Below are 27,460 nucleotides of genomic sequence, written 5' to 3'. Positions count from 1 at the left end.
TAATAATCCTTCTTTAGATCGTCAAGCTTTCTGGCCTCATCATTGTGGTTTCTTTCTTTTATTTATTCATTCGTTTCAACCAAAAACCTCCACTTCTTAAATTTCCAGACTCCCTCACTATCTATACCATCACCGTATATCTTATCCCAACAATATATACTATACATTCCAAATAATATTAATCTCATACAACTCTTTACTGTCACTACTTCTCTTTTAAACACACATAAATTCCTCACATCCCACAAGCATTCTATTACACATACCATTATAAACCACAGCATCTTTACATTCTGCTTTCCACTTGCCCCAAAACCAAACATTGCTACTCTCCAGTCAATAAAAGTTACACCTGTCAAATCCTTAACCATTTTTCCCATACCTTTCCATACAGACTGTGCATATTTACAATCCCAAATCAAATGTCTAACACTCTCACTCGCACCACATCCTTCCCTCGGACAAAACTCTGACTTAACTAAGTCTCTCCTTTTCTGTACCTCTCTAACAGGCAGGATATTCTGTAAACTCATCCACACTACATCTTTTTGTCTATTTGACACACCCTTTATAATTAATTTCTTCCATACTTCTTCAGCCTCATTTGATCTCAAACCCATAATATCACAGACAATTTCATTCTTACGTATCACATTTATTATCATTTTCTTATTTTTGAACTCATTCCTCTTAATTGCTAACAAACATATTTCCTAATGAACTTCTCAACCACCATATACCATCCAGGACATTTAAAAGCAACCGGCACCCTTGCATCCCTTCCCTTCCATCTCAAGCCATACAACATCCATCCCGCCATATAACTCATCATATATGCACATTTATTCTCTTTCTCATTCATTACCACAAACAATTTTATATACGATATTCTCAAGAAAATCTCAAAATTTGGAAGGCCAAGCCCACCTCTCTCTCTCAATTTACATACATGCTCCCTTTTTAATTTCTCCATCCTACTACCCCATATAAAAGAAAACACCATTTTCTCCACCTTTCTCACCTTCATTACATTTGTCGGAAAAATACTAAACACAAACCACACCACATTCAAAATAACAGATTTAACAATCAGCACTTTCCCAGACAAACTTAAATTCCTCAATCTCCAAAAATTAAACTTCCTTTCAATTCTTTTCCCACATTCATCCCAACTTTCATTCCCTTTCAAACCATCATTAAAGAGCGCCCCTAAAACTTTCATTGCCCCCTCTTCATATTTTACACCCTCCATTCTCACACGGCTATCCTCAAAACATTTAAACAAACACTTATTCCAATTAACCTTAAAACCAGACGCTCCACAAAAAAAATCCAAAATTAATCTACCTCTCCCCATTGCAGCCAGACTATCATTCATTATTACCACGTCATCCATATAACCCAAAATATTAACATACTTTCCCCCACTTCCTGGAACTAACATACCCCTCATTACCTTATCTCTCCTAACTAAACACATCAACACCTCAATAACACTAATAAATAAAACAGGGGACATCGGACATCCCTGTCTCACACCGGAATTCACATTTATCCTCTTACTTAAATGACCATTAACCAATATTTCACTACACACTCCATGATATAAACTCCTTACACACTTCAAAAAACACTCTGGATAATCCATTTCTTTCAAAACCTTAAACATATATTCATGCGCAACACGATCAAACGCCTTTTCAAAATCAACTGCCAATACCATACTTTCTGTTTCCTATCCATACAGTCCCCAATCATATCTCTTATTAACATTACATTTTCAGTCATACTTCTCCCAGGAACAGCACATACTTGATCTTCACCAATTACTTTCCACACAAAACCACGCATACGATTAGCCAAAAATTTACTATAAATCTTGTAGTTTGTATTTAACAAAGTAATTGTTCTCCAATTCTCCACTCTCTTTTTCTCTCCTTTCTTAAAAATTAATACTACTACTCCTTCCTTCATTGTTTTACTCAAAACCCCTCTCTGCCACATACTTCTACATACTTCAAACAAATCTTCTCCCATCCATTCCCATGCTCTCACATACAACTCAACCGGGATCCCATCCTTCCCAGGAGTCTTATTCCTTTTTGCACCAAACACATTCTTCTTTATTTCTTCCATAGTCATTTCCACACACATTTCCTCACCATCCTCCTTACTTAGCTTACCCACAAGACACTTCACCACATCCTCCATTAGATTCCTATCCACCCACTTTTTTGCATACAAAACTGAAAAAAACTCTTCCACTACCTTAGGGTCCATTCACACGTCCTGTTTTTTTTCATCCTGAAAAACGGTCCGTTTTTTTGCGGATCCGTTGTTCCTGAAAATGTTTCCGTATGTCATCCGTATGTCATCCGTTTTTTGCGGATCCGCAAAAAACGGGAACATGTATACATTTCAATAATCAAATAAAGTTGTTTGGATTTCTTTGAAAAAAAAAAAAATTTGTTATGTGTTTCCAGGAACGGAATCCGCAAAAAACGGATGACATACGGAATGACATCCGAATGTCATCCGTTTTTTGCGGATCCATTGACTTTGTATTGTACCAGGATCCGATTTTTCAGGACAAGAATAGGACATGTTTTATATTTAAACGGACATGCGGAACGGAACAACGGAAACGGACAGCACACATTGTGCTGTCCGATTTTTTCCAGGACCCATTGAAAATGAATGGGTCCAGATCTGGTCCTGATCTGTTCCTGAAAAAACGGAACAGATCAGGAAAGAAAAAACGGACGTGTGAATGGACCCTTAATCACCTCTTCCCCACTTACACACTGCTCTTCCTTATTTATTATCTCCTCCATATCATCCTTCCTCTCACACACTTTTTTAAAGAAAAATCTCGTGCACTTCTCATTCTTTTCCACATTTTCTACTTTGGAACGAAATATTATTTCTTTTCCTTTCCTCTCAATAATCTGCCTCATTTCATTCCTTGCTTTCAACACCAAATCATCCACATTCACGCCTAATTTATTCAATTTTTTAAGCCATTCTAATCTCATACTTAAATCTTTATATTCATTCCTCAACATTCTTGCTTTTTTTCCTCCCCATTTTGAAAAAAATTTCTTAACCCTATCTTTCATCCAATCCCACCATTCTAACACATCTTCAAAATCCTTCTTCCTTCCTCTCCACTTCATATATTCAATCCTGAACAAACCCATTATTTTCTCATCATCCAATAAAGCAACATTCAGCTTCCAAATTCCTCTACCATACATTCTTCTAACATCCCCTTTCACACAACATTTTAAACACATGTGATCTGTAAACACTACATCCTCCTGCCAAAATCTTACACATTTTATATTTTTTGATATAAAAATAAAGTCTATCCTAGATTCTATGTTTCCTTTGTCTGACTTAAACATACACGGTGGTGGTTTCCCCATCATGACCTCTGATGTATCTAAAAAGGAAAAATCAGGTATTAGTTGATACAACTTATTTCCAGATGTATCCCTTTCCTCCTTCTCAATAACACAGTTGAAATCACCCAATAGTATAGTGTCTATCCTCCCCAACAAATTTGCATTCAGTTTTTACCAAATTACACACGCTCCTCTTTTTTTTTTTGAGCCATACACATTTATGACCCTAATTTTCCATTTTTTATACTTAATTATCACCACCACACATCTCCCAGCTTCCACCACTACATACAAATCCACACTCATCATCCTATTTTTTTAGTAAGACCCCTACCCCAGAATTCCTATTTCCACACTCCCCTGACCACACTGACTCCCCATATTCCCATTCACCCACGCCCAGTGATTCTGCTATTCCGCATTCCTGCAAGCATATAATGTCTGCCTCTTGATTTTTCAAAAAGTCAAAAATTGCCGTCCTCCTTGCTCTTGATTTGAGGAGCCGCACATTCAAGGATAAGACATTACATGTAAGTTTCTCGCCCATATTTTACATTTTTGGGCGGTGTAATTCCCAATCCCCCATATTGACCTCAGCCTTCTTCTCCTAGAGGGTGGTAACCATAAGTAGAGTCCCCAGTCCCGGCTCCTTCTAAAAAAAGAATGTCACTTGCTCCCTCAGGGCATGGGGACCGTCTCTCCTTTTTAGGAGATTCCTCTCTCTCTAATGAAAGTCTAGGTCTTTTAGCAGACAAGTCTAGACGTGCCTCTTCAAAACTGAGATCTCCTCTAGTATAGTCCCCTTGACCTCCATCCTCACTCCCGCCCTCACTCTTCTCTTGCGGCTCACTTCCATATATAATTGGTGAACTAGACAAAGGAACTTCTGCTTCCCCGTCTCCTTGTAGTCCTGTTTCTTCATCTGACGGCAACACCAAACCATCCAAAGGAGAAGAAACCATCTCTCCTTCTTCCTCATCTCCTTCTCCTTCGTCTCCTGCATCATCTCCTTCACCTTCACTGGCCTCACAGGTATCCATGACGTTCTCTTGCCTTATTTCTGAGGCTGAGGACGGCGGTAACAAAACATCCAAAGGAGAAGAAGCCATCTCACCTTCATCCTCACCTCCTCCTCCTTCACCCCCTGCATCCTCTCCTCCACCTTCACTGGCCTCACAGGTATCCATAATGCTCTCTTGCCTTATTTCTGGGGCTGGATCCTTCCTGACATAAGACTCTTTTGGCCATGACCTTGTCACCTCAGAGTAAGTTCTTGTTGCTTTGGGCTTGGGCTTAGTGTTCAGAGGACGTTCTCTAAACGCGTGACCTGTTTTTCCGCACACATTACAAACCACCGGGTTTGGGCATGACTTAGAGAGGTGACCCTCCTGATTACAATTGGAACATCTCAACGAAGTATCTCTGCATTCATCTACAGTATGTCCATAGGTCTTACACCGCCTACAGTAATGTGGATTGCCTGGAAAGAACAAAAAGCCCCTGTCCCTCCCTATCGAGAAGGTCATAGGGGGATAGCACAAGCCACCAGGCCTGGACAGATCAGCTTTAAATTTTGCAAAAAAATTGTACTTTCCAGTCCACAAGGCCTCAGAATTTAATACTTTATGCGAAAAGCGCACTTCCTCACAATACATCTTCAGGAAAACCAAAATGTTTTCCATCGGTACATAAGGGTTATGCATAAAAACGACAAGAGGCACATCATCATTATACTACACAGTGAAAGCTACACCATCCAATACCGGATTTTGCTCATTTGCTTTTAGAAAGACCAGCAGATTATGACACGATGCAGCGTTAGTAAGAACCAGCGTGAATTGTCCTCTCTTTGGATCCTGTAAGCATAGTATCTCCTCACGTCTAACATTCAAAATTTTAAACAATACCTCGTGCACCAGGAACTCCAAGGTAATCTTCTCTTTCCTCGTCTCCTCGATATCGATTCTGAAACCGTTCCTGACCCGGTAGTCCCCGGTCCTTGCAGTGCGAATAGTAACGCCCATGCTCGCCCTCTCAGCCTCGGCCTTGGCTACGTCCGGACATGCCTTGATCGTAGCCAAAAGGCCGAGAAGCGATAACCCGCTCGGCCTCGACAACGGGGCCGCTATTCGCAAACGCAGAGCACTTCTCAAGGCAACAGTCTATAGGCCTCAGCCCCAAACACAGTCCGGAAGGCTTCTTTCTCTCACAAACCAGGGAAAACGTGCGTCCTACGCTCTGAAATCAACAGTATGCTCCACTTCGTGTTTTTCGGATCTGCATAGCTCCACCCACCACTTTTGGTCACGCCTTTTCTTCGCACGAAATTCCTGGTGCCAAAGCGCGCCAAGCAGAATGACCGATCAATGGAGAGTAGTAAGTGAGAGAGAAAAAAAAAAAAAGGTATCTATGCATTGTTCATTGTGATGTCACGGCCCCATTGTTGAGTGTTCCGTCAGAGCCCTTGTGATGTCATCCAGTGACCTGACCTTACTTGACCTCTGACTAGAGTTGAGCGAACACCTGGATGTTCGGGTTCAAAAAGTTCGGCCGAACTTCCCGAAAATGTTCGGGTTCGGGATCCGAACCCGATCCGAACTTCGTCCCGAACCCGAACCCCATTGAAGTCAATGGGGACCCGAACTTTTCGGCACTAAAAAGGCTGTAAAACAGCCCAGGAAAGGGCTAGAGGGCTGTAAAAGGCAGCAACATGTAGGTAAATCCCCTGCAAACAAATGTGGATAGGGAAATTAATAAAAAAAAAAAAAAAAAAAAAAAAAATTTGCCAAAATCAATTGGAGAGAGGTCCCATAGCAGAGAATCTGGCTTCACGTCACCCACCACTGGAACAGTCCATTCTCAGATATTTAGGCCCAGCACCCAGGCAGAGGAGAGAGGTCCCGTAACAGACAATCTGGCTTCATGTCAGCAGAGAATGAGTCTTCATATCATAGCAGAGAATCAGGCTTCATGTCAGCCACCAATGCAACAGTCCATTGTCAGATATTTAGGCCCAGCACCCAGACAGAGGAGAGAGGTCCCGTAACAGACAATCTGGCTTCATGTCAGCAGAGAATCAGTCTTCATATCATAGCAGAGAATCAGGCTTCACGTCAGCCACCAATGCAACAGTCCATTGTCAGATATTTAGGCCCAGCACCCAGGCAGAGGTGAGAGGTCCGTAACAGACAATCTGGCTTCATGTCAGCAGAGAATCAGTCTTCATATCATAGCAGAGAATCAGGCTTCACGTCACCCACCACTGCAACAGTCCAGCACCTCCAAGGCATAAAAGGCTAGCTCTGGCCACGTGGACAATTTAGAGACCCAGAAGTTGAATGGGGCCGAACCATCAGTCAGTACGTGGAGGGGTGTGCACACGTACTGTTCCACCATGTTAGTGAAATGTTGCCTCCTGCTAACACGTTGCTTATCAGGTGGTGGTGCAGTTAGCTGTGGGGTGTTGACAAAACTTTTCCACATCTCTGCCATGTTAACCCTGCCCTCAGAGGAGCTGGCCGTGACACAGCTGCCTTGGCGACCTCTTGCTCCTCCTCTGCCTTGGCCTTGGGCTTCCACTTGTTCCCCTGTGACATTTGGGAATGCTCTCAGTAGCGCGTCTACCAACGTGCGCTTGTACTCGCGCATCTTCCTATCACGCTCCAGTGCAGGAAGTAAGGTGGGCACATTGTCTTTGTAGCGTGGATCCAAGCAGGGTGGCAACCCAGTAGTCCGCACACGTTAAAATGTGGGCAACTCTGCTGTCGTTGCGCAGGCACTGCAGCATGTAGTCGCTCATGTGTGCCAGGCTGCCCAGGGGTAAGGACAAGCTGTCCTCTGTGGGAGGCGTATCGTCATCGTCCTGCCTTTCCCCCCAGCCACGCACCAGTCATGGACCCGAGCTGCGTTGGGTGCCACCCCGCTGTGACCATGCTTCATCCTCATCCTCCTCCTCCAGTAGTGGGCCCTGGCTGGCCACATTTGTACCTGGCCTCTGCTGTTGCCAAAAACCTCCCTCTGAGTCACTTCGAAGAGACTGGCCTGAAAGTGCTAAAAATGACCCCTCTTCCTCCTCCTCCTCCTCCTGGGCCACCTCCTCTTCCATCATCGCCCTAAGTGTTTTCTCAAGGAGACATAGAAGTGGTATTGTAACGCTGATAACAGCGTCATCGCCACTGGCCATGTTGGTGGAGTACTCAAAACAGCGCAACAGGGCACACAGGTCTCGCATGGAGGCCCAGTCATTGGTGGTGAAGTGGTGCTGTTCTGTAGTGCGACTGACCCGTGCGTGCTGCAGCTGAAACTCCACTATGGCCTGCTGCTGCTCGCACAGTCTGTCCAGCATGTGCAAGGTGGAGTTCCACCTGGTGGGCACGTCGCATATGAGGCGGTGAGCGGGAAGGCCGAAGTTACGCTGTAGCGCAGACAGGCGAGCAGCAGCAGGATGTGAACGCCGGAAGCGCGAACAGGCGGCCCGCACTTTATGCAGCAGCTCTGACATGTCGGGGTAGTTGTGAATGAACTTCTGCACCACCAAATTCAGCACATGCACCAAGCAAGGGATGTGCGTCAAACTGGCTAGTCCCAGAGCTGCAACGAGATTTCGCCCATTATCACACACCACCAGGCCGGGCTTGAGGCTCACCGGCAGCAACCACTCGTCGGTCTGTTGTTCTATACCCTGCCACAACTCCTGTGCGGTGTTGGGCCTGTCCCCCAAACATATGAGTTTTTAGAATGGCCTGCTGACGTTTACCCCGGGCTGTGCTGAAGTTGGTGGTGAAGGTGTGTGGCTGACTGGATGAGCAGGTGGAAGAAGAGGAGGAGGAAGCCGAGTAGGAGGAGGTGGCAACAGGAGGCAAAGAATGTTGCCCTGTGATCCTTGGCGGCGGAAGGACGTGCGCCAAACAGCTCTCCGCCTGGGGCCCAGCTGCCACTACATTTACCCAGTGTGCAGTTAGGGAGATATAGCGTCCCTGGCCGTGCTTACTGGTCCACGTATCTGTGGTTAGGTGGACCTTGCCACAGATGGCGTTGCGCAGTGCACACTTGATTTTATCGGATACTTGGTTGTGCAGAGAAGGCACGGCTCTCTTGGAGAAGTAGTGGCGGCTGGGAACAACATACTGTGGGACAGCAAGCGACATGAGCTGTTTGAAGCTGTCTGTGTCCACCAGCCTAAATGACAGCATTTCATAGGCCAGTAGTTTAGAAATGCTGGCATTCAGGGCCAGGGATCGAGGGTGGCTAGGTGGGAATTTACGCTTTCTCTCAAATGTTTTTGAGATGGAGAGCTAAACGCTGCCGTGTGACATGGTTGAGATGCTTGGTGACGGAGGTGGTGGTGGTGTTGGTGGTACATCCCCTGTTTGCTGGGCGGCAGGTGCCAATGTTCCTCCAGAGGCGGAGAAAGAGGCCGAGGCGGCAGCAGCGGAAGAGGCCGAGGCGGCAGCAGCAGAAGAGGCCGAGGCGGCAGCAGCAGAAGAGGTAGCAGGGGGAGCCTGAGTGACTTCCTTGGTTTTAAGGTGTTTACTCCACTGCAGTTCATGCTTTGCATGCAGGTGCCTGGTCATGCAGGTTGTGCTAAGGTTCAGAACGTTAATGCCTTGCTGCAGGCTCTGATGGCATAGCGTGCAAACCACTCGGGTCTTGTCATCAGCACATTGTTTGAAGAAGTGCCATGCCAGGGAACTCCTTGAAGCTGCCTTTGGGGTGCTCGGTCCCAGATGGCGGCGGTCAGTAGCAGGCGGAGTCTCTTGGCGGCGGGTGTTCTGCTTTTGCCCACTTCTCCCTCTTTTGCTACGCTGTTGGCTCGGTCTCACCACTGCCTCTTCCTCCGAACTGTGAAAGTCAGTGGCACGACCTTCATTCCATGTGGGGTCTAGGACCTCATCGTCCCCTGCATCGTCTTCCACCCAGTCTTGATCCCTGACCTCCTGTTCAGTCTGCACACTGCAGAAAGACGCAGCAGTTGGCACCTGTGTTTCGTCATCATCAGAGACATGCTGAGGTGATATTCCCATGTCCTCATCATCAGGAAACATAAGTGGTTGTGCGTCAGTGCATTCTATGTCTTTCACCGCTGGGGAAGGGCTAGGTGGATGCCCTTGGGAAACCCTGCCAGCGGAGTCTTCAAACAGCATAAGAGACTGCTGCATAACTTGAGGCTGAGACAGTTTCCCTGGTATGCATGGGGGTGATGTGACAGACTGATGGGGTTGGTTTTCAGGTGCCATCTGTGCGCTTTCTGCAGAAGACTGGGTGGGAGATAATGTGAACGTGCTGGATCCACTGTCGGCCACCCAATTGACTAATGCCTGTACCTGCTCAGGCCTTACCATCCTTAGAACGGCATTGGGCCCCACCATATATCGCTGTAAATTCTGGCGGCTACTGGGACACTAGGACGTGTGGATGTGGCAGAACGGCCACGTCCTCTCCCAGCACCAGAGGGTCCACTAACACCACCACGACCATGTCCACGTCCGCGTCCCTTACTAGATGTTTTCCTCATAGTTACCGTTCACCACAATAAGAAAAATATTATTTGGCCCAATGTATTGTATTCAAATTCAGCTGAATATAAATTTGAGGCCTAGTATTTAGGCGCTGGGAAACAGGTATAGATTTACTGACGGAATTAGACTTGGAAATGCACAGTAGCGTGTGTGTGAAGTTATTCAGAATGATCCTATCAGCACCTTGATTCTGATATACCCTTTTAGGGATGTATTTAAAGTAGGCCTGATACAGCAGAAACCACTAAATTAGGAAATTGCTAAATTGGGAATTGTATTTCAACCCAGAACAAAAACTGTGCTTTGACGGACACTAAATAACTTGCCCAGCCAGAACAGTACAGCGGTAACGACAGATTTAGCGAGATATAAATTTGAGGCCTAGTATTTAGGCACTGGGTGACAGGTATAGATTTACTGACAGAATTTGACTTGGAAATGCACAGTAGCGTGTGTGTGAAGTTATTCTGAATGACCCTATGTGCACCTTGAATATTATATACCCTTTTAGGGATAGATTTCAAATAGCTCTGATACAGCAGAAACCACTAAATTAGGAAATTGCTAAATTGGGAATTGTATTTCAACCCAGAACAAAAAATGTGCTTTGACGGACACTAAATAACTTGCCCAGCCAGAACAGTACAGCGGTAACGACAGATTTAGCGGGATATAAATTTGAGGCCTAGTATTTAGGCGCTGGGTGACAGGTATAGATTTACTGACAGAATTAGACTCGGAAATGCACAGTAGCGTGTGTGTGAAGTTATTCAGAATGACCCTATCAGCACCTTGATTCTGATATACCCTTTTAGGGATGTATTTAAAGTAGGCCTGATACAGCAGAAACCACTAAATTAGGAAAATGCTAAATTAAATGCACTTGGTGTGACAGCTTGACCAACCACACTACTGAGAGTTAAATGCACTTGGTGACAGGCGCAGCTTGCCCCTGATGTAGTATATGGCCAAAAAATAAACAGACTATTGCTGGTTAAATGCACTTGGTGTGACAGCTTCACCCTGATGTAGGCTTTAGCCAAAAAAACAACCACACCATTGAGGGTTAAATGCACTTGGTGACAGGCGCAGCTTGCCCCTGATGTAGTATATGGCCAGAAAATAAACAGACTATTGCTGGTTAAATGCACTTGGTGTGACAGCTTCACCCTGATGTAGGCTTTAGCCAAAAAAACAACCACACCATTGAGGGTTAAATGCACTTGGTGACAGGCGAAGCTTGCCCCTGATGTAGTATATGGCCAGAAAATAAACAGACTATTTCTGATTAAATGCACTTGGTGTGACAGCTTCACCCTGATGTAGGCTTTAGCCAAAAAAACAACCACACCATTGAGGGTAAAATGCACTTGGTGACAGGCGCAGCTTGCCCCGATGTAGGTTATGGCCAAAAAATAAACAGACTATTGCTGGTTAAATGCACTTGGTGTGACAGCTTCACCCTGATGTAGGCTTTAGCCAAAAAAACAACCACACCATTGAGGGTTAAATGCACTTGGTGACAGGCGCAGCTTGCCCCTGATGTAGTATATGGCCAGAAAATAAACAGACTATTGCTGGTTAAATGCACTTGGTGTGACAGCTTCACCCTGATGTAGGCTTTAGCCAAAAAAACAACCACACCATTGAGGGTTAAATGCACTTGGTGACAGGCGAAGCTTGCCCCTGATGTAGTATATGGCCAGAAAATAAACAGACTATTGCTGATTAAATGCACTTGGTGTGACAGCTTCACCCTGATGTAGGCTTTAGCCAAAAAACAACCACACCATTGAGGGTAAAATGCACATGGTGACAGGCGCAGCTTGCCCCGATGTAGGTTATGGCCAAAAAATAAACAGACTATTGCTGGTTAAATGCACTTGGTGTGACAGCTTCACCCTGATGTAGGCTTTAGCCAAAAAAACAACCACACCATTGAGGGTTAAATGCACTTGGTGACAGGCGCAGCTTGCCCCTGATGTAGTATATGGCCAGAAAATAAACAGACTATTGCTGGTTAAATGCACTTGGTGTGACAGCTTCACCCTGATGTAGGCTTTAGCCAAAAAAACAACCACACCATTGAGGGTTAAATGCACTTGGTGACAGGCGAAGCTTGCCCCTGATGTAGTATATGGCCAGAAAATAAACAGACTATTGCTGATTAAATGCACTTGGTGTGACAGCTTCACCCTGATGTAGGCTTTAGCCAAAAAACAACCACACCATTGAGGGTAAAATGCACTTGGTGACAGGCGCAGCTTGCCCCGATGTAGGTTATGGCCAAAAAATAAACAGACTATTGCTGGTTAAATGCACTTGGTGTGACAGCTTCACCCTGATGTAGGCTTTAGCCAAAAAACAACCACACCATTGAGGGTTAAATGCACTTGGTGACAGGCGCAGCTTGCCCCTGATGTAGTATATGGCCAAAAAATAAACAGACTATTGCTGGTTAAATGCACTTGGTGTGACAGCTTCACCCTGATGTAGGCTTTAGCAAAAAAACAACCACACCATTGAGGGTTAAATGCACTTGGTCGCAGCTTGTGCTGGCGCACCAAGCCACCGATCACCCCAGAAAAAAGTGACTGACAAACGGTCTAGGCAGCCTAAAAACAGTGAGCAATTGAGTATCAGCAGCTCAATGATCCACAGCTGCAGATCGATCAATTAATCAAGTCTTTTAGAGGAGTTAATCAGCCTAATCTCGCCCTACTGTCGCAGCCGCAACCTCTCCCTACGCTAATCAGAGCAGAGTGACAGGCGGCGCTATGTGACTCCAGCTTAAATAGAGGCTGGGTCACATGGTGCTCTGGCCAATCACAGCCATGCCAATAGTAGGCATGGCTGTGATGGCCTCTTCGGGCAAATAGTATGACGCTTGTTGATTGGCTGCTTTCAAAAAGCGCCAAGAAAGCGACGAACACCGAACCCGAACCCAGACTTTTACGAAAATGTCCGGGTTCGGGTCCGTGTCACGGACACCCCAAAATTCGGTACGAACCCGAACTATACAGTTCGAGTTCGCTCATCCCTACCTCTGACCTGACAGGCCTCTTGTGACACGTGCAGTGTTCCGTCCATTGGCAAGACAAGGCAGGTCCAGCTATTGCTGATACATAGGAAGTGCTGGACTACATTTTAGCCTACATAGAAGTCACCCAGTGTAATAAATCCACAAGAGGGAGACACAGGCAAACAAACTTGACTTATTTAATAAAGCACTAGGAAAACAAAATTGGTTACATCAAGCCAACTTGCTACAAAAGGGTCAATTCTAAGGAACAACTCAGCAGACTGCCCAGGTGTGCACAACAGGCCCAAATCAAAAGAGAGGTGCACGGAGTGGAGGTCCAAAAACTGCATTCAGGTGATATCCAAACACTTCATTCAGGTGATAAGCCAATTAACACAACAATTAAGCCATCAATCTTAATTGGATTTGGACTGTGAGGAGAGGTGACTGGCTGGCTGGGTTGCTTGGTGCTGGAACAAGCCCACACACAGGTGATGCAATTAAGAGATTGACAGGCTAGATGCAGCAGCAGCACCAGGGATGCAGAAAGCAGCACAGCAAAACCCTGACAGAGGAAGGAGAAGCTGAAGTGCAGGACTGCTGAGGCAGGACACAGCAACTTTCCACTTGCTTGCTGGAAGGATCCTTGACAACCATCACTCAATTTCATTCTGTTTTTTCATACCAAATTAGAAGGGGTGCACCGGTCCTGGAGGTACTGAAATACCAGGTCAATGCGTGGAGTGGACAGAGCAAGCTCTTTTTTTCATCTCCCTGTTCGAAAAATCCATTTAATATATGGTCCCCAGATAGGGGACGTATCAGATATTAAACTGATAAGAACAGATTTTTAGTTGGCATCCCTTATTCAGGGAAAGCACATTTTTATTAAAAAAAATATATTTATACATACAAATAAAATGAAACAAAAATTATTACTTTTCAGAAATTATCATATTTCTCCATATGTTTTGCATACACATAACACATAAGCTTTTCAACATCCCAGCTATTTTTAATTTTGAATACTTGATCAAACGGACTGACATTGTAATACTCAAAAAAGGCTTTTTTATCTTTCTTGACTGCATCCAATACCTCCCCCCGTAAGGTAGTGTATGGATTTGGTCCTAACTTTTTTATTTTTGCTACTTTAACCGACATAATACTTCTATGTTCTAATCTCTTTTTTTCTTCCTCAGTTATATCCCATGTTACCATTTGAAACTTCCTTTCTTCTAATATCCTTGCTTCTTCTAATTCCTCTTTCTTCTTCTCATCTAAACTCTCTTTCCCTTTAGTTGCTCTTTTTTGTCACTATTTTACTCTCCTCTTTTACCTCTGTTTCCTTCCTTTTCCTCCCTTCCTCTTTCTCTCCTGCTTCCTTCCTCCTTCCCTCTTCTTTTTTTTGTGTACAAGAGGAATAAGTGTGCCCTTACTTGCCCACACAAATTACATTTTCTAGCTTTTTTACAAGTCTCAGCTAAATGTCCTATCTCCTCACAATTTGCACACCACAGATCAGTACATTCATCTTTCAAATTACCGTACTTTTTACAATTCCTACAAAAAGAAGGCATTTCATTAAAAAACAATTCTCCGTTTACAGTACCAATTTTAAACTTTCCAGGTGGTAAAACAATTTCCCCCCTGGTATTTTCCAAAAATTTAACAAAAAACTTCCACTTTGTAGTCCAAATACCGAACTTATTATAAATCTTCCCATTTGGGGTCACTTTTTCACAATACCTCTGCAGGAAACTATAAATGTCCTCTTCTGACACGTACGGACTAAACATCCGCACTGTCACCAGTCTTTCTTTCCTTGGGTAATGTACCAGGACTTTAACTCCATGTAAAACAGGATCTAGACCGACTTGTTCCAGTTTCTTTACCACCGTCGTGCAGATATCCTCAGTGGCAAATACCACATCATATAAACCACATCTCGGGAACTCCAACATAGACAGAACGAGCTCTCTCCGGACATTGATCAAACGGTACAGGATCTCCTCCACGAGAAAAGTTAGTCCTCTCTCTCTCTTCTCTGGATCCATCAACAAAAAGCGAACTCCATTTCTGATTTTCTGGTAATCAGGAACCTCTCCAGGGTCAGGACTCTGAATATCCATCTCAGCCATCCTCTCGACCAGTACGCCACAGGAACTTTAATCCCTCACCAACCACCGAAGTAGTAGGCAGGTAGGGTGATTGCCTCTCGTTGCCTGGGGACTAAGCCAGCTGCCCAATAGCAGCAGGGGGGTGAAGTCTGAGCTATGCACTCGAGACGATCCCCCCAGGCCGAGCAGCCGGGTACCCCAGGCACCTTCTGACCAAGACCCAATGTATCCCTACACTTGATCTTAGCCAAAAGGCCGAGAAGCGATAACCCGCTCGGCCTCGACAACGGGGCCGCTATTCGCAAATGCAGAGCACTTCTCAAGGCAACAGTCTATAGGCCTCAGCCCCAAACACAGTCCGGGAGGCTTCTTTCTCTCACAAACCAGGGAAAACGTGCGTCCTACACTCTGAAATCAACAGCATGCTCCACTTCGTGTTTTTCGGATCTGCATAGCTCCACCCACCACTTTTGGTCACGCCTTTTCTTCGCACAAAATTCCTGGTGCCAAAGCGCGCCAAGCAGAATGACCGATAAGAAGTCAATGGAGAGTAGCAAGTGAGAGGAAAAAAAAAAAAAAAAAGGTATCTATGCATTGTTCATTGTGATGTCACGGCCCCATTGTTGAGTGTTCCGTCAGAGCCCTTGTGATGTCATCCAGTGACCTGACCTTACTTGACCTCTGACCTGACAGGCCTCTTGTGACACGTGCAGTGTTCCGTCCATTGGCAAGACAAGGCAGGTCCAGCTATTGCTGATACATAGGAAGTGCTGGACTACATTTTAGCCTACACAGTCATCCAGTTTAATGGATCCACAAGAGGGAGACACAGGCAGACAAACTTTACTTGTTTAATAAAGCACTAGGAAAACAAAATTGGTTACATCAAGCCAACTTGCTACAAAAGGGTCAATTCTAAGGAACAACTCAGCAGACTGCCGAGGTGTGCACAACAGGCCCAAATCAAAAGAGAGGTGCACGGAGTGGAGGTCCAAAAACTGCATTCAGGTGATATACTGTTGATGTAGAAGTACATGCCTCTACAATCAGAAAGAGACTGTACAAGTTTAACTTGCATGGGAGGTGTGCAAGGAGGAAACCTTTGCTTTCCAAGAGAAACATCGAGGCCAGACTGACATTTGCCAGAGATAAAGTTGACAAAGACCAGGACTTCTGGAATAATGTTCTTTGGACAGATGAGTCCAAAATTGAATTATTTGGACACAACAGCAGAGGACATGTTTGGCGTAAACCAAACACAGCATTCCAAGAAAAGAACCTCATACCAACTGTGAAGCATGGAGGTGGAAGTGTCATGGTTTGGGGCTGCTTTGCTGCAGCAGGACCTGGTCAGCTCACCATCATAGAATCCACGATGAATTCTACTGTGTATCAGAAGGTGCTTGAAGAACATGTGAGACCATCAGTTAGAAAATTAAAGCTGAAGCGGAACTGGACCATGCAACATGACAATGACCCAAAACATACTAGTAAATCAACCAAAGATTGGCTGAAAAAGAAGAAATGGAGAGTCCTGGAATGGCCAAGTCAAAGTCCAGATTTGAATCCCATTGAGATGCTGTGGGGTGACTTGAAAAGGGCTGTACGTGCAAGAAACCCCTCAAACATCTCACAGCTGAAAAAGTTCTGCATTGAGGAGTGGGGTAAAATTTCCTCAGACCGATGTCGAAGACTGGTAGATGGCTACAAGAACCGTCTCACTGCAGTTATTTCAGCCAAAGGAGGTAACACTCGCTATTAGGGGCAAGGGTGTCCTATCTTTTTCCTCAGTTAGAATAGGCATTTTTGTAGAATGACATTTACAGAAGATCTTGAAAAGACTTTTCTTCAGTTTTCTTTGTTTAGTTGGATTACTTTAATCTCTCTGTATTGTTGAAACGGAGATGAAATAACCTTTTATTAAAAATGTTACAAAAAACCACATGCTTTCAAAGGGTGTCCTAATTTTTTCACATGACTGTATATTCATTCCTCAGTAACCTTGCTTTCTTATAACCCCATTTCCTGAAAAAAACTTTTATTCTCTTTTTCACCCAGTCCCACCATTCTAACACATCCTCACATTCCTCCTTCCTCCTCCTCCATTTCATATATTCAATCCTAAAATATTTCATTACATTCTCATCATCCAGTAATTTAACATTTAACTTCCACAATCCTCTCCCATAAACACTTTCAACATTCCCTTCCACACAACACCTTAAACACATATGATCCGAGAAGCATACATCCTCCTGCAAAAAATTAATGCATTTTATATTTTTTGATAAAAAAACAAAATCTATCCTAGATTCAATGCCCCCTGCCTCTGATTTATAAGTACATGGTGGTGGTCTCCCCATCATGGATTCAGCTGCATCTAAAAAAGAGAAATCACTAATTAGTTTACCTAACATACATCCTGACACATCTTTTTTCTCACCCTCTAACACACAATTAAAGTCACCCACCATTATTGTATCCATTCTCCCAACCAAAAACACATTCAGCTTTTTCAACAGACTCACCCGTTCCTCTTTCTTCGTTGACCCATAAACATTAATAACTCTAAATTTCCATTCTTTACACTTAATCACTGCCAACATACATCTCCCAGCTTCCACTATAGTATAAGAATCCACACACACATACTATTATTTTTTAACAAAATACCTATACCCGAATTCCTATTTTCACTTGATCCTGACCATAATGATTCCCCATACACCCATTTATCCTTATCTATCACTTCATCTATTCCGCATTCTTGCACACATATTATATCCACAGACTGTTTTTTTAGAAACTCAAAAATGGATGTCCTTCTCGCTTTAGACTTAAGAAGCCGAACGTTCAAAGATAGAACGTTGTAGCGAGCCTTGTCCCTCATGATTGAAACTTTTTAAGGGAATAATTTTCCACTCCCCATCACTTGCTCAGCCTTCTTCACCTGGAAGGGGGTAATCACACGCAAAGCCCTGAGACATAACATCATCCAAAAAAGAATGTTCATTAGCTCTGTCAGAGCCTGGATACATATCTCTAGGACTAGCCCCTTCACTCAAAGGGGACTCCATCCTAGGTCTTTTGATAGACAAGTCCAAACCCGACTCCTCTGGCTCTCTTATTAGTTTTGATGAACCTCCCTGATCCTCCTCCTCTCCTCCCACTTGTTCTTCATTCCACGGCATCTCTGGAGACCTGGACAAAGAAGTATCCATCTCTCCGTCTCCTTGCAGCCCAATAATCACGTCTGATGGCAATACCAAGTCCACCACAGGTAAAGAAACCTCCATTTCTCCCTTATCACCGCCTCCTTCCTCCACAGGACCCTCCTCGCCTCCAACGCTTTTATTGGCATCACTACTCTGTGCACTATACCTTTCCGGAACCGGAGTCCATGTTCTAGCTGCCTCTGAGTAAGTTTTAGGCATAGATCTAGTATTCAGAGGACAAGCTCTGAAGAGGTGCCCCTCCTGCCCACACACATTACACACCGGGTCATTTGGGCACACCCTGGACACATGCCCGTCCTTATTACACTTTATACATCTAACAGCAGCTGCTGCACATTGGTCCATCACGTGTCCAAAGGTTCTACATCTTCTGCAAAAAAGTGGGTTGCCAGGAAAAAATAGGTAACCTTTATCCCTTCCAATGGCAAAAGTTAGTGGTGGATAACATAAACCACCCGGGCTTGTCACATCCCCCTTAAATTTAACAAAAAACTTGCACTTCCCTGTCCAGATTCCTTCCAGATTCTGAACCTTGTGGGAAAACCGTATTTGCTCACAGTATCTGCTCAAGAAGGCAGCAATGTTTTCCAAGGGAACATAAGGGTTATGCATAAAGACTACCAGTGGTACATCGTCATTATACAGCAAGGTGAAAGTCACCCCATCAAACACAGGATCCTTCTCGTATCCCCTCAGGAACACCAATAGATTATGACAAGCAGGAGCATTGTTAAAAACCAGAGTAAAAGATCCTTTCCTTGGGTCTTGCAAGCACAAAATATCGTCTTTACTCACATGAAGTCGTTTGAACAGCACCTCCTTGACCAAATATTCCAGCGTGAAAATTCCTCTCTTCTCCTCCTCGATATCGATCCGAAATCCATTTTTGACCCGGAAATCTCCGGCCTCTGCAGAGCGAATCTTCACTCCCATGTTGATCGCCTTCCCGACCCTCAGCCTTGGCTACGTCTGGACATGCCTCGATCGTAGCCAAAAGGCCGAGAAGCAATAACCCGCTCGGCCTCGACAACGGGGCCGCTATTCGCAAACGCAGAGCACTTCTCAAGGCAACAGTCTATAGGCCTCAGCCCCAAACACAGTCCGGGAGGCTTCTTTCTCTCACAAACCAGGGAAAACGTGCGTCCTACGCTCTGAAATCAACAGCATGCTCCACTTCGTGTTTTTCGGAACTGCATAGCTCCACCCACCACTTTTGGTCACGCCTTTTCTTTGCACGAAATTCCTGGTGCCAAAGCGCGCCAAGCAGAATGACCGATAAGAAGTCAATGGAGAGAAGTAAGTGAGAGAAAAAAAAAAAGGTATCTATGCATTGTTCATTGTGATGTCATCCAGTGACCTGACCTTACTTGACCTCTGACCTGACAGGCTTCTTGTGACACGTGCAGTGTTCCGTCCATTGGCAAGACAAGGCAGGTCCAGCTATTGCTGATACATAGGAAGTGCTGGACAACATTTTAGCCTACACAGTCATCCAGTTTAATGGATCCACAAGAGGGAGACACAGGCAAACAAACTTTACTTGTTTAATAAAGCACTAGAAAAGCAAATTGGTTACATCAAGCAAACTTGCTACAAAAGGGTCAATTCTAAGGAACAACTTAGCAGACTGCCCAGGTGTGCACAACAGGCCCAAATAAAAACAGAGGTGCACGGAGTAGAGGTCCAAAAACTGCATTCAGGTGATATCCAAACACTTCATTCAGGTGATAAGCCAATTAACACAACAATTAAGCCATCAATCTTAATTGGATTTGGACTGTGAGGAGAGGTGACTGGCTGGCTGGGTTGCTTGGTGCTGGAACAAACCCACACACAGGTGATGCAATTAAGAGATTGACAGGCTAGATGCAGCAGCACCAGGGATGCAGAAAGCAGCACAGCAAAACCCTGACAGAGGAAGGAGAAACTGAAGTGCAGGACTGCTGAGGCAGGACACAGCAACTTTCCACTTGCTTGCTGGAAGGATCCTTGACATCCATCACTCAATTTCATTCTGTTTTTTCATACCAGATTAGAAGGGGTGCACCGGTCCTGGAGGTACTGCAATACCAGGTCAATGCGTGGAGTGGACAGAGCAAGCTCTTTTTCCATCTCCCTGTTCGAAAAATCCATTTAATATATGGTCCCCAGATAGGATCAGATATTAAACTGATAAGAACAGATTTTTTTTTATTATTTTTTTTCTTTTTAAGTTTATAGCGTCAGAAGACGCCACATATTTATATTAAACCAAATATGTATTGCGTCTCATCATCCGAATCAACAGTTTTTTTTAATTTTTAATTATGTTTTCCTTATTTGTTTTCTGTAAAAAAATAATTACAAATTTAACATGAAAGACAAACATAACATAACATAACACAAAAAAACTTTCATTTTCTTTTAAACCAAGATTGTTTTACCAAATTTAAATAAAGAAATCAACAAAGCATCTTGTAGCTTAGTGAGTTCTTCCATTGTCATATCAATTCTGTTTTCTACTGCATCCACAATCCATTTCTGAATCTCAAAGCTCTCAAAGGCCTTCGGTTCCTCTATATACACTTCCAGCATCTTATTCCGAGCAAGACTTAACTTTTTACCAGGATAGGTTTTCATCAACTTTGGTATAAACGTTTTAAACTCTTCTGTTAACTCAAATTCCCCATGTGCTTTCTCAGCCTCACTCATTTCTTCTGAAGTTGACATATCTAAGCCCAAATCTTCTATTTGCTTTTGTACCATATCTTCTGCTTGCTTTTGTGCCTTATCTTCTGCTTGCTTTTGTGTTTTGTCTTCTGTTTGCTTTTGTGCCTTCCCAGGGCACTCTCTAGCAAAGTGCCCTATTTTCTTACAAGAATTACATTTTCTTCCTTGTGTACACTCTGTATATCTATGTCCCTCCTGTAAACATCTGGTACAAATTTCTTTAACACAAGTCTCTTTTTCATGTCCATATTCTTTGCAATTTTTACAAAAGATCTGCATCCCTGCAAAAAAAAGATCACCGGTTGCACCAGCAATCTTAAATCTTGCGGGTGGTAACATAAACTCATCCGATTTTTTCTTACATTTCTTCATTTCACACAAGAATCTCCATTTACCAGTCCATATTTTAAAGGCGTTCAAAATTTTCCCCTTACTTGTTACTTTAGCACAATAATTCTCCAAAAATCCAATAATCTCTTCCTCTGAGACATATGGTGGATACATCTTAACAATAAGAAGCTTTTCATTCTCCACAAAATGGGGTATTACCTTTACTTTAGCCATCTTTGGGTGATTCTTCTCTTTCTCCAAAATGTCCAAAAAAAACTGATAGTTTTCTCTTCCAGCAAATGTTACGTCATAGTAACCTCTCTTTGGATAATCCATTATCGTCAGGATCCACTCGTGCCTCATCTGAAAAAGACCCAAGATCAGGTCCTTTACCAGAAACTCCAAGTCCTCCTGTGTAATAAAATGGACAGCATTCCGAGTTCTTGCGTATTCCGCAATAGCCTCCATAGTGCTTTCTGAGCGACTCCAAATGGCCAAGCGAGTCACAACCACGACACTTAAAAAGTGCCAGGTGATCGCTTCCCGTTGCTCCGGGACTAAGCCTTCCCTCCAATAGCAGCAAGGGGTCCAGTAGCAGCTATCAACTACTGCCTTCCCCCAAGGTCAGGGTACCCGGAGCACCTCTGGCTAAGACACAGCGCAGCACCTCTCGATACTACACTTGATCTTAGCCAAAAGGCCGAGAAGCGATAACCCGCTCGGCCTCGACAACGGGGCCGCTATTCGCAAACGCAGAGCACTTCTCAAGGCAACAGTCTATAGGCCTCAGCCCCAAACACAGTCCGGGAGGCTTCTTTCTCTCACAAACCAGGGAAAACGTGCGTCCTACGCTCTGAAATCAACAGCATGCCCCACTTCGTGTTTTTCGGATCTGCATAGCTCCACCCACCACTTTTGGTCACGCCTTTTCTTCGCACGAAATTCCTGGTGCCAAAAGCGCCAAGCAGAATGAAATGATAAGGAAGTGCAATGGAGAGTAGTAGTGAGAGAAAAAAAAAAAAAAAAAAGGTATATAGGGCATTGTTGATTGTGATGTCACTGGCCCCATTGTTGAGTGTTCCATCAGAGCCCTTGTGATGTCATCCACTGACCTGACCTTACTTGACCTCTGACCTGACAGGCCTCTTGTGACACGTGCAGTGTTCCGTCCATTGGCAAGACAAGGTAGGTCCCAGCTAGTTGCTGATACATAGGAAGTGCTGGACTACATTTTAGCCTACACAGTCACCAGTTTAAATGGATCCACAAGAGGGAGACACAGGCAAACAAACTTTACTTATTTAATAAAGCACTAGGAAAAGCAAAATTGGTTACATCAAGCCAACTTGCTACAAAAGGGTCAATTCTAAGGAACAACTCAGCAGACTGCCCAGGTGTGCACAACAGGCCCAAATCAAAACCAGAGGTGCGGACGTGAGTGGAGGTCCAAACACTTCATTCAGGTGATATCCAAACACTTCATTCATTCAGGTGATAAGCCAATTAACACAACAATTAAGCCATCAATCTTAATTGGATTTGGACTGTGAGGAGAGGTGACTGGCTGGCTGGGTTGCTTGGTGCTGGAACAAACCCACACACAGGTGATGCAATTAAGAGATTGACAGGCTAGAGGCAGCAGCACCAGGGATGCAGAAAGCAGCACAGCAAAACACAGCACAGCCCTGACAGAGGAAGGAGAAGCTGAAGTGCAGGACTGCTGAGGCAGGACACAGCAACTTTCCACTTGCTTGCTGGAAGGATCCTTGACATCCATCACTCAATTTCATTCTGTTTTTTATACCATATTAGAAGGGGTGCACCGGTCCTGGAGGTACTGCAATACCAGGTCAATGCGTGGAGTGGACAGAGCAAGCTCTTTTTCCATCTCCCTGTTCGAAAAATCCATTTAATATATGGTCCCCAGATAGGATCAGATATTAAACTGATAAGAACAGATTTTTTTTTATTATTTTTTTTCTTTTTAAGTTTATAGCGTCAGAAGACGCCACATATTTATATTAAACCAAATATGTATTGCGTCTCATCATCCGAATCAACAGTTTTTTTTAATTTTTAATTATGTTTTCCTTATTTGTTTTCTGTAAAAAAATAATTACAAATTTAACATGAAAGACAAACATAACATAACATAACACAAAAAAACTTTCATTTTCTTTTAAACCAAGATTGTTTTACCAAATTTAAATAAAGAAATCAACAAAGCATCTTGTAGCTTAGTGAGTTCTTCCATTGTCATATCAATTCTGTTTTCTACTGCATCCACAATGCATTTCTGAATCTCAAAGCTCTCAAAGGCCTTCGGTTCCTCTATATACACTTCCAGCATCTTATTCCGAGCAAGACTTAACTTTTTACCAGGATAGGTTTTCATCAACTTTGGTATAAACGTTTTAAACTCTTCTGTTAACTCAAATTCCCCATGTGCTTTCTCAGCCTCACTCATTTCTTCTGAAGTTGACATATCTAAGCCCAAATCTTCTATTTGCTTTTGTACCATATCTTCTGCTTGCTTTTGTGCCTTATCTTCTGCTTGCTTTTGTGTTTTGTCTTCTGTTTGCTTTTGTGCCTTCCCAGGGCACTCTCTAGCAAAGTGTCCTATCTTCTTACATAAATTACATTTCCTCCCTTGTGTGCATTCTGTATATCTATGTCCCTCCTGTAAACATCTGGTACAAATTTCTTTAACACAAGTCTCTTTTTCATGTCCATATTCTTTGCAATTTTTACAAAAGATCTGCATCCCTGCAAAAAAAAGATCACCGGTTGCACCAGCAATCTTAAATCTTGCGGGTGGTAACATAAACTCATCCGATTTTTTCTTACATTTCTTCATTTCACACAAGAATCTCCATTTACCAGTCCATATTTTAAAGGCGTTCAAAATTTTCCCCTTACTTGTTACTTTAGCACAATAATTCTCCAAAAATCCAATAATTTCTTCCTCTGAGACATATGGTGGATACATCTTAACAATAAGAAGCTTTTCATTCTCCACAAAATGGGGTATTACCTTTACTTTAGCCATCTTTGGGTGATTCTTCTCTTTCTCCAAAATGTCCAAAAAAAACTGATAGTTTTCTCTTCCAGCAAATGTTACGTCATAGTAACCTCTCTTTGGATAATCCATTATCGTCAGGATCCATTCGTGCTTCATCTGAAAAAGACCCAAGATCAGGTCCTTTACCAGAAACTCCAAGTCCTCCTGTGTAATAAAATGGACAGCATTCCGAGTTCTTGCGTATTCCGCAATAGCCTCCATAGTGCTTTCTGAGCGACTCCAAATGGCCAAGCGAGTCACAACCACGACACTTAAAAAGTGCCAGGTGATCGCTTCCCGTTGCTCCGGGACTAAGCCTTCCCTCCAATAGCAGCAAGGGGTCCAGCAGCAGCTATCAACTACTGCCTTCCCCCAAGGTCAGGGTACCCGGAGCACCTCTGGCTAAGACACAGCGCAGCACCTCTCGATACTACACTTGATCTTAGCCAAAAGGCCGAGAAGCGATAACCCGCTCGGCCTCGACAACGGGGCCGCTATTCGCAAACGCAGAGCACTTCTCAAGGCAACAGTCTATAGGCCTCAGCCCCAAACACAGTCCGGGAGGCTTCTTTCTCTCACAAACCAGGGAAAACGTGCGTCCTACGCTCTGAAATCAACAGCATGCCCCACTTCGTGTTTTTCGGATCTGCATAGCTCCACCCACCACTTTTGGTCACGCCTTTTCTTCGCACGAAATTCCTGGTGCCAAAGCGCGCCAAGCAGAATGACCGATAAGAAGTCAATGGAGAGTAGTAAGTGAGAGAAAAAAAAAAAAAAAAAAGGTATCTATGCATTGTTCATTGTGATGTCACGGCCCCATTGTTGAGTGTTCCGTCAGAGCCCTTGTGATGTCATCCAGTGACCTGACCTTACTTGACCTCTGACCTGACAGGCCTCTTGTGACACGTGCAGTGTTCCGTCCATTGGCAAGACAAGGCAGGTCCAGCTATTGCTGATATATAGGAAGTGCTGGACTACATTTTAGCCTACACAGTCATCCAGTTTAATGGATCCACAAGAGGGAGACACAGGCAAACAAACTTTACTTGTTTAATAAAGCACTAGAAAAAACAAAATTGGTTACATCAAGCCAACTTGCTACAAAAGGGTCAATTCTAAGGAACAACTCAGCAGACTGCCCAGGTGTGCACAACAGGCCCAAATCAAAAGAGAGGTGCACGGAGTGGAGGTCCAAAAACTGCATTCAGGTGATATCCAAACACTTCATTCAGGTGATAAGCCAATTAACACAACAATTAAGCCATCAATCTTAATTGGATTTGGACTGTGCGGAGAGGTGACTGGCTGGCTGGGTTGCTTGGTGCTGGAACAAACCCACACACAGGTGATGCAATTAAGAGATTGATAGGCTAAATCTAGCAGCAACAGGGATGCAGAAAGCAGCACAGCAAAACCCTGACAGAGGAAGGAGAAGCTGAAGTGCAGGACTGCTGAGGCAGGACACAGCAACTTTCCACTTGCTTGCTGGAAGGATCCTTGACATCCATCACTCAATTTCATTCTGTTTTTTGATACCAGATTAGAAGGGGTGCACCGGTCCTGGAGGTACTGCAATACCAGGTCAATGCGTGGAGTGGACAGAGCAAGCTCTTTTTCCATCTCCCTGTTCGAAAAATCCATTTAATATATGGTCCCCAGATAGGGGACGTATCAGATATTAAACTGATAAGAACAGATTTTTATTTATTTTTTAACCTCAGGTTCAATTTTAGCAACGTAAAAACACCATCATATTTACTTTCAAGTTGCCTCAATCAAATCATCATAGGTTTCTTTTATTTTCATATTTGTTTTCTTTATTATTGCAACACCATCTCACACCAGAAACCTCCACTTCTTGTGCTTCCAAACCCCCTCCGCATCCGTCCCAATCTTCTTGATATCCCAAACATAAATAACATACAATCTAGCTAAAATTAAATTAACACAATAAACCTCAGATATTTCTTTCCTCTTAAAAACAATCAAGCTTCGTACATCCCATAAGGTTTCCATAACGCACATTACTATAAACCACATCATCCTCAAATTTGATTTCCCAGAAGCACCTAATCCAAACATCGCACATCTTTCATCAACAAAGACAACACCTGTTAATTCTTTAATCAAGCCTCCAAGTTTCCTCCACACTTCTTTAACATATTCACACTCCCACATTAAATGCTTAACAGACTCACTTTCACCACAACTTCTTCTTGGACATAATTCAGATCTTATCAACTCTCTTCTCTTTTGCACTTCTCGCACCGGTAAAATGTTATGATAAGTCATCCAAGCAATCCCTTTCTGTCTATTTGTCACACCTTTTATCAAGAAATTCTTCCATAACTTACTTGCAACATCCACTCTTAGATTCAAAATATCACACGGAATTTCATTCTGCCGCATCTTACTCAAAACAAGCTTCTTATCCTTAAAACCATTCATATTGCAAGCCCACAAATCATTCTCCTTGATAAAACATTCAATGAACATATACCATACAGGACATTTAAATGCAACCGGAACACTTGCATCTCTTGCAACCCACTTTAAACCATACAACATCCATCCAGAAGTATACCTTATCATACATGCACTCTTACTATTTTTAGCTACTAAACAATCAAACATTTTAATATAATTAACACCTAAATACCATTGCATTTTCACAATCCCTAACCCACCATTCTCGATCAACTTATACACATATTCTCTCTTCAATCTTTCCATACGGCTATTCCAAAGAAAAGTAAAAATCATTTTCTCAACACGCATCAGCTTCCCCTTGTTTGCAGGGTATACACAAAAAATAAACAACATGATTGGCAAGACAACAGTCTTGGTTATCAAAATTTTACCAGTAAAGGTAAGATCTCTCATCCTCCAAAAGTTTAACTTTTTCTCAATTTTCTTACCACATTCATCTCAACTTTCATTTCCTTGCAAATCCTCATTAAACCATACCCCCAACACTTTCACAGCTCCTAGTTCATTCCTCACATCTTCAAATCTAACATCCTTATCACCAAAACATTTGAAAATACACTTACCCCA

At 43.5% G+C, this 27,460-nt stretch overlaps 2 non-coding genes and 4 pseudogenes across 2 annotated transcripts; all 6 read right to left on the bottom strand.

Moving 5' to 3' along the window:
* Positions 1 to 13,640: 13,640 nt before the first annotated feature.
* On the bottom strand, positions 13,641 to 13,848 carry LOC122942724 (annotated as a pseudogene).
* Positions 13,849 to 20,339: 6,491 nt separating this feature from the next.
* LOC122942818 lies at positions 20,340 to 20,521 on the bottom strand. The gene has a single exon (XR_006390730.1). It is a non-coding gene; the product is annotated as a U2 spliceosomal RNA (small nuclear RNA).
* A 1,396-nt stretch (positions 20,522 to 21,917) lies between these two features.
* LOC122942910 lies at positions 21,918 to 22,054 on the bottom strand (annotated as a pseudogene).
* A 1,100-nt stretch (positions 22,055 to 23,154) lies between these two features.
* On the bottom strand, positions 23,155 to 23,336 carry LOC122942817. Its single transcript, XR_006390729.1, has one exon. It is a non-coding gene; the product is annotated as a U2 spliceosomal RNA (small nuclear RNA).
* A 1,396-nt stretch (positions 23,337 to 24,732) lies between these two features.
* LOC122942888 lies at positions 24,733 to 24,869 on the bottom strand (annotated as a pseudogene).
* A 1,078-nt stretch (positions 24,870 to 25,947) lies between these two features.
* On the bottom strand, positions 25,948 to 26,153 carry LOC122942670 (annotated as a pseudogene).
* Positions 26,154 to 27,460: the final 1,307 nt, after the last annotated feature.

The sequence above is a fragment of the Bufo gargarizans genome, chromosome 6 (genome assembly GCF_014858855.1).
Source record: "Bufo gargarizans isolate SCDJY-AF-19 chromosome 6, ASM1485885v1, whole genome shotgun sequence".
NCBI classification, from domain to species: domain Eukaryota; kingdom Metazoa; phylum Chordata; class Amphibia; order Anura; family Bufonidae; genus Bufo; species Bufo gargarizans.
The sequence above is the reverse complement of the archived record's forward strand: the minus strand, read 5'-3'. Positions and strand labels throughout refer to the sequence as shown.